Consider the following 9,680-nt stretch of genomic DNA (forward strand, 5'->3'; position numbering starts at 1 on the left):
CTTAGTCACAGTAGACCAGATGTTTGGATTTGTAGAGATCTGAATGTGACCAGCTCAAAAGCTCTGAGAGCTACCCAGTCATTTTTTTTCTACGCATTTTTTTCTATGCATTCCTAAAGCATAAGAGGTGTGTTAGACTAGATTACGTACTTATGCACATGTATGATCAGAAAACAATTTGATTTTATATTTTCACTGCTAACTTAATTTAATGACTAATTATTTTTCAGCAGTAACACACAGAAGTTTTATCCTTCTGTGCATCATCCTGATCATTTAGTAACTGGTGGAATTCAGTAAAGATTAAAAAACCCTCTAACACATTAAATCAGTTGTTACTTGTTCCTCTTACAGTTAAGAACATCCTCCAGCTGACTAATGATATATTAATATAAGGATTATGAAAGCACACATTATGTTAGTCAGAAGGAAAATGCAGCTTTGCATTTTAGGGAATTCACCTGCGTTAAGACAAGTAAGCAGTTCTCTCTGAAATAGGCATTCTTCTCGTCTGAGCAAGCAGTGAGGCAGATGAGAAGTATTTAAGAGCTGCCAAACACAAGGTGAAAATGAGGATGAAATTAAAACGCATAATAAGGCTTTCGGTTAAAGTGAACTGTTGCCACTTAGGAAGTCATGGAAGAATGAAGACAGCCTCCTTTGTTATATTGTATTTATCTAAAAAGGGGAGAGATTAAATAATGTATGCATTAAATGTTCTTCGATTATTATATTCCTAGCCATTACTATTAAAACTGACTGGAACGCGATCTCTGATATCTGTTTTCAGTATGTCAAGCTCTTTAGCTGCAGAACTATGTGCTGCCAAAGCACCTAGAGGGCACAAACATGAAACAAATAAAAAGCTCTTCTGATTATAGACCGTATTTAAAGCCTTTTTATAATAATCCCCTCTGTGGTACTGCCCTGCACCAGAAAGTCTTTGCTTAGAGACTAGTGGGATAAACCACAAACCCACGGAGCACGTGTGCTAAGCAGCAGCAGCAATTTGAAAGCTTCCATATGTGAAAATCTAGTGTCTCCCCACAGGCAAAACAAAGAACAGGAAATACCTTACCAAAAGATCCTAATTTCCAAAAGGTGATGCTACAGTTAAAAGAGACTCCACTCTAACACACAGCAAGATTCTTTTCCCAGCAGGATTAACATGCAAGTGTAGCAGAGTCCAGTTTAAAATGATTCATCCCAAATAGTCGTAGCTCAGTTTTGATGTGGGCCATTGGGTAAATCATAACCACATGACATTGTAATTACTAGAAGGACTACTACAGGTACCAAGGAGAACCTCTTTGCACTCCTAGTGCTACTTGCAGTTCCTTCCATCCCGCTCAGGTAAGAAAAGCATTGCCTGCAACAGAGGCTGTTTGCCCACCTCTTCATTTTCCCTCTCTGTGTCTAAGTTACATTAGGTTCAACACATCTGATATTGATAAGCTTTCAGTTTATTTCAAAGAGGCAGCAGATTGTTACTTAACAGAGATAAAAATATGAAATGGATTTTCTTAAGAAATGTCAGTAAAACATTTACAATATGTTAAAGTCTTTCCACTAAGCAGTTTGAAATGTCTTGTTCTTGCTCTGAGCAGACATATTAAACCTAGAATCACTCTAACCTTTATCTTGAACAGTGTTCTCTTATATCCTTTCTTTAACACCTGCAGGGAAGTATGAAAGCCACCATATGGAGTGCCATGGTCCCTAGCCACACACCACAGCATGGAACTGAAAAACGCACCCAAAATACCAACTGAAAAACAGTCCATATGCTAGACAGCACAATATGACGAAAAGCAGAAAATTCACACCCCCTGGAAAAAAATATATATACATATTGTCATTTACTCATTCTAAAATCCTTTCATCACACAGTCTCCAGAATCCCAATTATTTTTGTTTGTCTATCTGGCAGCACACTTCTCTGAAGTTCTCTTCCCTCTACTCCTTCCCTTCTTCAGAATAAATCTTCCAGTATTTCTAAATCTCTTAGAGCTTTTATTTTTTTTAAAGGAGGGTGGCAAGAAATGCACAAAATCTTTTTTTTATTTGGGGAAAAAAATACTGAAGAATTTAATAATAATTCTTCATATCGATAGATATTTTAGATATATTCATATTGTATACATTTATATGAAGTGCATATGATTATATGTAAACAAAAGAAAATATGCTTGTTCAAGCATAGCTAGCACTTCAACATCACCTTCTCTGTGAAGTGCACAAGTATAAATACATAATTCACAAGAAACATCACAGCATTCACGAAACTGAAAGGAAAGCTAAAATGTTGGTGTTTTTCTCCTCATCAAGGTATAAATTTAAATCCAGGAGCACTTGCAGTAACAGATATGACTAGTAATGACAGCAGCAGAGGGGATGGAATTCTCTGATTTAGGTCCTTTCTCTATTATCTCTATTTACAAGCCTGAGTATGAAGTAAACACAAAACTGACCTGCAATTACTTTGTGTTTAAACATTCTCTGTTATTAAATGGTATCCTGTTCTGCACAAATGAACTAAAAATATTTGCACTTGTAATTAATGTCATTCATTAGTCTAGTATGTTATTTCACATTTATGTAAAGTTACTTCTCTCCTCAAATGGGCCAAAATGCAAATATGTCTCAAGATTTGCCTTCTTAAAGAGCTATTGGAGTTTTAAAACTTAGATGAATTTCACTAAGCTCTACTTTCCACATATAAGCTTGCATTCCCTATTTACTTTGCATATAGCCCTGACATTCACAAATATGAAAAAAAAAAAAAAAGAAAAAAGAAAAAAGAAAAAAGTAACACTGTATAATTCAAAGAGTATGTTTTGTGATCTGGACTATAGGTGTAGTGTCTTTTGCTCTAACAGTAACTTGCTAACTGAACAGCTACAGAAATACCACCTCATTCCACACCTTCTACCAAAAAAAAAAAAAAAAAAAAAAAAAAAAAAAAAAAAAAAAAGTCCATTAAAAATATTCATCAAACACCTACTCTTTCATGCTCTTAAATAGCTACTTGTTTTCTAAGACATTAAACTGAATAACTTATATCTGAAAAAGTAACAAACTCTTAATTCAATATAAACCATAAAATTTACATTTTCTCCCATCTGTTGTATAAAAATTGGGCTGTATTTGACCTGTAACCTTGTTGCAGAAGTTCTCTGGTGAACACTGCTACTCTGAAAAATGTTACTACTCTACTTAACCAAAACAATCTGCTAGAGTCTAAAAGACACCATTATGCATGGTTTCCACGGGGCAATCTTGGTATGATGAAAGCATTCAGATCATGAATAAAATCTTCAGCTTTAAGGAATAATTCCCCTTGTTGCTAGCAATTAAGAATCAGTTACACCCACTGAAAATTCTTCTGAATATTTTGTTTCATTTCATAAATTCTAAAACAACACACCAAGACTAGTTCTGGTTATCTGAATGTAGCCTTGAGCCTCAGTAGATATGGACAAAAGAGATCTTCAGTCTCCTACATGTCCTTGTGGAAGTCCTCTTTCCCCACCACTGAAATTCCTGCAGCCCTGAAGGGCCTTTGGTGAAGGTTCCTGATGCTTTTCCTTTCTTTTTTTCACCAGCTAATATTTGCAAATACTAATCAAAGTACAAATTCCTACAAACTTTCTCTCACATACTGCTACTAGTGTCACAGTGCCAGTTGAACATATGAACCACATTATTTCCCTGTCAACCTAACATAGAATTTTGTCCATCACTTTATATTGTTCTAAAGTCTTTTCAACAAAATTCTTCAGGCAGAAGCAGAAATCCCAAATCTTTTCCATTACTAAGCTCCATTGGACTGGATTACATTTGTCTGTTTTGAAAACTTACTTTCAAATCAGAGCATCCATTTAAGGTCTAACTTAGATTTTTCAATCCTCTTGCCTTCTCCACCCTTACTCTGCTCTTGTAAGATTGCTTCAGTCTTTGATACTATAACAAAATTCACTGGTCAAACTTAGCTCTCACCATCTCTGGAACTGCAGCCCAGAAAACATCTGCCAGTAAATTTTGTTTTAGCTTGCCAAGAGCACACAGTTATCCTCTCCCCCCCACACACTCACTTGAGATATTTAAGAAAACAAGACCCAGTGTGTTGACATAATTCTGAGGGTAATTGTTGACAGTGGATCTTGAACCAGGATCATTTAAACAAAGTCGAACCAGCAGGTAAGCCCCCTGACATACAAAATAACCTCGCCAAAATATGTATGTTTTCAGATACAGTTTTACAGTGCCTACTACTACTACTACAATACTGAAAAGGTTGCAATTTCTGCGGAAAATTTCCTTTTAAGGAATTTATAGCAGGTCTCATAGCAATGCAACGTATCTAAATATCACAGGAGACTCTTCTGCAGGCATAGGAACTCTGTGATCCTTGAAACAAAGTGTTTGGAGATGAGAACATATCTAATTATGGTGTAGATTGCACTGTCTGGTCACTGTACTTTTTCTACAGAAATACACATAAATAGGTTTTTTCCTTTTGTAGGAGGGTACCTTGAAGCAAGTGAGGTGGGGACCATTCCATGAAATGGAGGCCTGGGAACCAAATCAGACCTGTTAACTTCCTGTGCCAAATGACATTACATTACAGACCATAATCTCCTGCAGCTAGCTGGCCTAAATATTCACATGGGAGATCTGTAGATGAAGTGCACATTCTGCAGTCTGCATCTAGTTATCAAACAAGAAACTACCACTGCTCCAAACATATGGCACTGTTACACTAAGTTGGCTCCAATACCCTCTGACTCAGGTGGAACAACCTGGTGAGACAACAGGAAAACACTAGACACAATTTGATAAATGATATGGCTTCACAAATATGCAGAGAGAAAACCAAACTGGTTTTGTTTTTTCACAGTGCTCTGCAGTTGATCATAATACTGTATGTGACTGTAAAGTCCAGTTGTTTGAGCTTCTTTCTCCCCCCTCTCCTCCCTTCTCTCTAGATATATTGACAAAATAAATAAATATTTATATTATTTTCTCCAAATGAAAATGCTTTGTTGTTTTTTTTCTTCCACATTGCTATAGTATATTTTATAGATCTAAGTTGCTGGAAAGGATTATGCTAATTTGATTCATTATTGAAAAGAAACAGCAGCAGTATTTGTAATTCTGTGACCAATCAAGTCAAATATTTAAATTTCCTCAAGCTCAATTTCTGCAGCTTCATTTAATTTGAGAAATTTCACATAATACCTAGGGGAAGAAATGACTTAGTGACATTTCCTTGCAGAACCACTGAATTCCCAGAGGAGGCACTCCTGCATTACTGCTCAGAGTTAAGCCTGATTTGACAGGCAGGACAGAAGTAAACGTCATGGATTTTATTCACCCTTCGTCAGCTAGAATTTAATGATTTTTCTACAAGAAAATAATGCCCAGTAATAGCATGAAAGAATACATCCAAAAAAAAAAAAAAAAAAAAAAAAAAAAAAAAAAAAAAAGAAAAGAAAAGTGTGCTTGATAAGCACTAAACTGGGTGGCTCAGGAAAGACATTTGTTGAAGAACCACTGAGCTGACCAGACACTGAAGCCAATAGCCAAAAAAAAATAATAATAATAAAAAAAAATAACCAGTGAAAGTTTTTAACCAGCCCATCACTAAAACAGTCTTATGATAGTATACTCATCTACAGAGCATTTGAAATTGAAAATACCTTCTATTTTCATTGACACTGGAGTTTGTTTATGTGTTGAATACCTTTGAGGAAAGACTTAGCCAAGTTTACAGCAAAGTAAGATTTTAACTTGGAGTAAAACAACCTTAGGTTTTGCATTAATAATGACTTTGAGTCAAGTGTCTGACTGCTGGGGAAAAAAAAAAAAAAAAAAAAAAAAAAAAAAACAACCAACAGAAAAACATGGACAAAGCACTCAGAGTTATACATGAAAAGGATCTGTTCTTCTCATCAGATAATTCACGGGTAATCTGCAGCTAAATAAATGATTTACTGTTATCCTTTTATATGGAAGGATAAGACTTCTTTGCTATTAAATCAAAGACAAATAATCAAGAGTGCTTTGCTATTATATCAATAAAAGTAGACTTAAAAGAGCTGTAAGGCTGCCATCTGATATTGTTAACACATTTCTAATGACCTGCAGCAGACTTTAATTACAATAAAGTCTCCCATTATTAGGGTGAAATGCCCTCTGATTAAAAATCCAATCTTCAATGGCTTTTGCAAGGAAACAGTCCACATTACCAATGATTGTTGTTTTGTTTTTTGTTTTTCTTTTTTTTCTTCACATTAGCTCAGACACATTTCTAACAATGCAGTGGTAGCCCAGGTTATCAATTTGGATATTTTCCTAAAATACCAGGCCATTCTACATCTCTATTAACTTCTCAAACCCAGAGTTTTTCAGATATTTAACATTAAAAATTGTCAGAGTCAGCTTTCAGATTCTTTGCTCTGCTCTGCTCTACTTCCTGTGGATTTTATTGTAATTATTTTAAAAATCTTACTTAGCCTTTTTCTGCACCCCTAAAAAAGAAGCATGTCTAGATGAGATCCCCTGGTAAATGCAGGCTGGGAGAGACAGAGAAGTGTGTACAAGGTCTTTAAACAGGATGTCGCATTTGGCCCTTGGGAGTTGGGTTAGATTTACTTGGTGTTTTTACTATTATTTTTCTTCCAAACATGCTAACATCACTATTACACTGAACTAGTTTTAATGAGGTGCACAGATTATTTCTAAATGCTCTGACTTCACTTTTACATTTTTAAAACTGCTTTAATATTGCTAAGAGCAAACTAGCATCATTTTACAACTCATCTGCTGACCTGTTGTACCTTTGGAAGTTATAATCTAAGAAAACTTCAGTTACTTACACAGCTGTCATGCTGTTAATGTAACTTGTCCATTCATCTGAATAACTCTTCACATGAGGTTATATGGACCTATCTTCTCCAGAAACTGAATAAGATCTACCTATGCCATAGTGAACCCTTGCAAACTTCCCATGAGCAATTAGTAGACACGATAAAGAAAAGACACACCACTGACAAGGTGAAACTGTTACAGAAATAGACATGTAGGAGTTTTGTTCCTTTCTCTATTGATTTTCTTATTCCTCCCAGAAAGTAATTTATTTTCTGCAAAACATAATGATCACCAATGCTTTTGCTGAAAAATGGTGTGGCACTATGTCTTGTTAGAGAAACTACTAAGTATACGCTGCCCTTTTAAGTCTCTGCTTTGACTTGAGAAGTTATCTATCAGAACATGAGATTTTTTTTCCTTCCAATAGGAAAAAAGATTAAAGTATCTTCATTTCAAGTCCCAGAATCAAGTGTTTCACTATTCTCTGCCCTGCCTTCCTAAATCTACTGATTTGCTGGGAAAGCCATCACTCACAGAATCTTTGCTCACCTGAACTATCTCACCTTTGGAAAGCACAGGTATAAAGGCTAAATCCTCTATCAGAGAAGGGTATTTCCTTCTGTTTACCAACTACAAGTTAGATCCAGATCACAAAATGCTTATTGCTAGTACACGCGATCTGCTTTTTGTGCTTTCTGTACGTGGATGCATGGATAGATGGGGGCCGGGGCAGGGGGAAGGGTCAGTACCGACCAGCCAAGCACTGCAGAGCCAGCTCTACCAACTGAATACTAATCAAAGAAACAAGCTCCCACCATTTCCACGTTTGCAAACTCCAAAATATCCTTGACATAAGAGAAGGAAAGCTCTGGGAAATAAGTCCGGATTTCCCGGCCTCTTCAATCTCTTGCCCTGTAGCATCAGCGCTGAACTCAGAGCTCCAGCAAGACAACAGCTTCGGCAAAGAAAGGACCGAGGACTTGGTGCCTGGTGCTGACTACGCTGTGCAGAAGTCTACAGTCCTCCCTTCCCCCACTCCCTCTCTCCCCTGTCCGTGAGACTTCTCCAAAGAGTCAGGAGATGCCATTGTTCCCTTATTCTTTTCAGGAGGCGCGCGCACACAGGCAGAGCATCGGCGCTCGCACTTTCCGACCGCAGCCCGTTCCCGATGTTCCCACTGCCCCTTCTCCGCCGTCCCCCCGCACTGCGGAGTGAAAACTTCCCGCGGAAAGCCACACAGGGACACGGGGACAGGAGCCTCGCTCAGCCCTTCTCGCAACTCCTCTGATCTCCTTCTGCCTACACGGGGGTGGGGAAAAGGAGCAGGTGCAGGCGGCACTTACCTGCAGCCGCTCTCCCTCGGCTGCCCGGCGCACTGAGTGCTTTAATCCCAAGGGCCGGCGGTGCCCGAGCGGCGGAGCGCTGCCGGGGTTCTCCCAGGCGGGGGCTGGGCTGCGGGCGGCGAGCGCCCGCCTGGCATGGGGACTGCGCGCCCGCCCGCGCACTGCCCGCACCCGCGGAGGCACGAGCGCCTCCGCTGCCCCCGTTCCTTCTTCTCCTCCTCCTCTCCCTCCTCCACTCACTGCACGGCGCAGACAGCCGCTGTGCGCACGGAGCGAGAAGTGGGTGCCGGTGCCAAGCCCAGCTCCGACTGGGTGCGGATCCTGGCTGCGGGAGGAGGAGGAGGAGGAGGGAGAGAAGGGAGGGAGGAGACAGTGGAGGTGGGGATGCTGCTCTGGGCAGGGGATATCACCACTCAGCGGCCGGTGCCGGCTGCCAGCTCCCTTCGTGGGCGCGGAGGCACCGCGACTTTTTGTACCTCCCGAAGACCCAGTGATCGCTATTGAAAAGGGATCCAGAGAGTGAGCAGCCTGCCTGACCCCTCTCCCCCCGCCTCTCCTCCTCCTTGACAGGATATACAGATGGAGCCCTTTGGATAAAAATCAGGAGCAGGGCTAGGGGGTGGGGCGCTAGCCAATCTATCTCCCGATTTGCATTTGAAAGCATGGAGCTGGGGCAGAGAGTTTAAGATATTTTTTAATCCCCTCTGCCCCATCCCCCTACTACCAATATACAAGCTTGTCAACCGAGCGCCCAGGGCGCGAAGGAGAAGTAGCAAAACTAATCCGAAGTATCCGGGTTCCCTACTTTATAATTTTTGTTCTTTCTGTCTCTAGGCTGCCCCTGTTCCCATCCGCAAAGCCTCCCATTCTCATCCATATCTCCTCGGCAGGTTCTGGGGAGCTGGGAGTTGCGAGCCAGCGAGCGGGTGGAGGGCAAGGACATCTTTTGCGAGTCCCTTCTCCGTGTGCCCTCTGCGGGTCCCGGGCCGCTAGGCGCGGTACGACTTCCCCAGCGAGCGGCACGGGTCTGTCACCGCGGACGGCAGCCCACTCACTTCTGCCTCCCTCAGTGCCGCCGTCCCTCCTTCCTGACTGTTTAAACGGGGGGGAGGGGGGATAGTGATAATAAAAAAGTATTTCTAAAGAGGTAGAATGAATAAAGCAGGTGCTCCCATAGAAAAGCGGCGCGAGAGGCGACCGAGGCACGGCTGTGTGCCCGTGCCGGATGGAGCGCTGCGCACCGGGAAGGAGAAGGCTCCGTTTTAGCTGGTGCCTGAAGCATTCACGCACAGCCCCACAGTCGCTCGGGGAAGCCGGTCTGGGAGATGAATCTCTCCTTTTTGGGGATTGGTTCGGCAGGGACAGCGGCAGTACAAACTTTCAACCTCGTTTCAGCACTGCTGAAGCCTTTCTGGGTCTGCAGCATGAAGGAGGTCCTCCACTGAAAGGTGATCGCCCAGGAGT

At 40.9% G+C, this 9,680-nt stretch overlaps 1 protein-coding gene across 1 annotated transcript in view; it reads right to left on the reverse strand.

The window, feature by feature from the left end:
- Positions 1–8,508, reverse strand: part of LOC128091125 (cadherin-7) — an 81,531-nt gene extending 73,023 nt beyond the window's left edge. The window contains exon 1 of the mRNA XM_052704074.1: positions 8,217–8,508. The gene's annotated coding sequence lies outside the window, so the exon portion shown is untranslated. The remainder of the gene's footprint in view (positions 1–8,216) is intronic.
- Between the last annotated feature and the right edge of the window lie 1,172 nt (positions 8,509–9,680).

The sequence above is a fragment of the Tympanuchus pallidicinctus genome, unplaced genomic scaffold (genome assembly GCF_026119805.1).
Source record: "Tympanuchus pallidicinctus isolate F22 unplaced genomic scaffold, pur_lepc_1.0 scaffold5, whole genome shotgun sequence".
Lineage (NCBI taxonomy): Eukaryota > Metazoa > Chordata > Aves > Galliformes > Phasianidae > Tympanuchus > Tympanuchus pallidicinctus.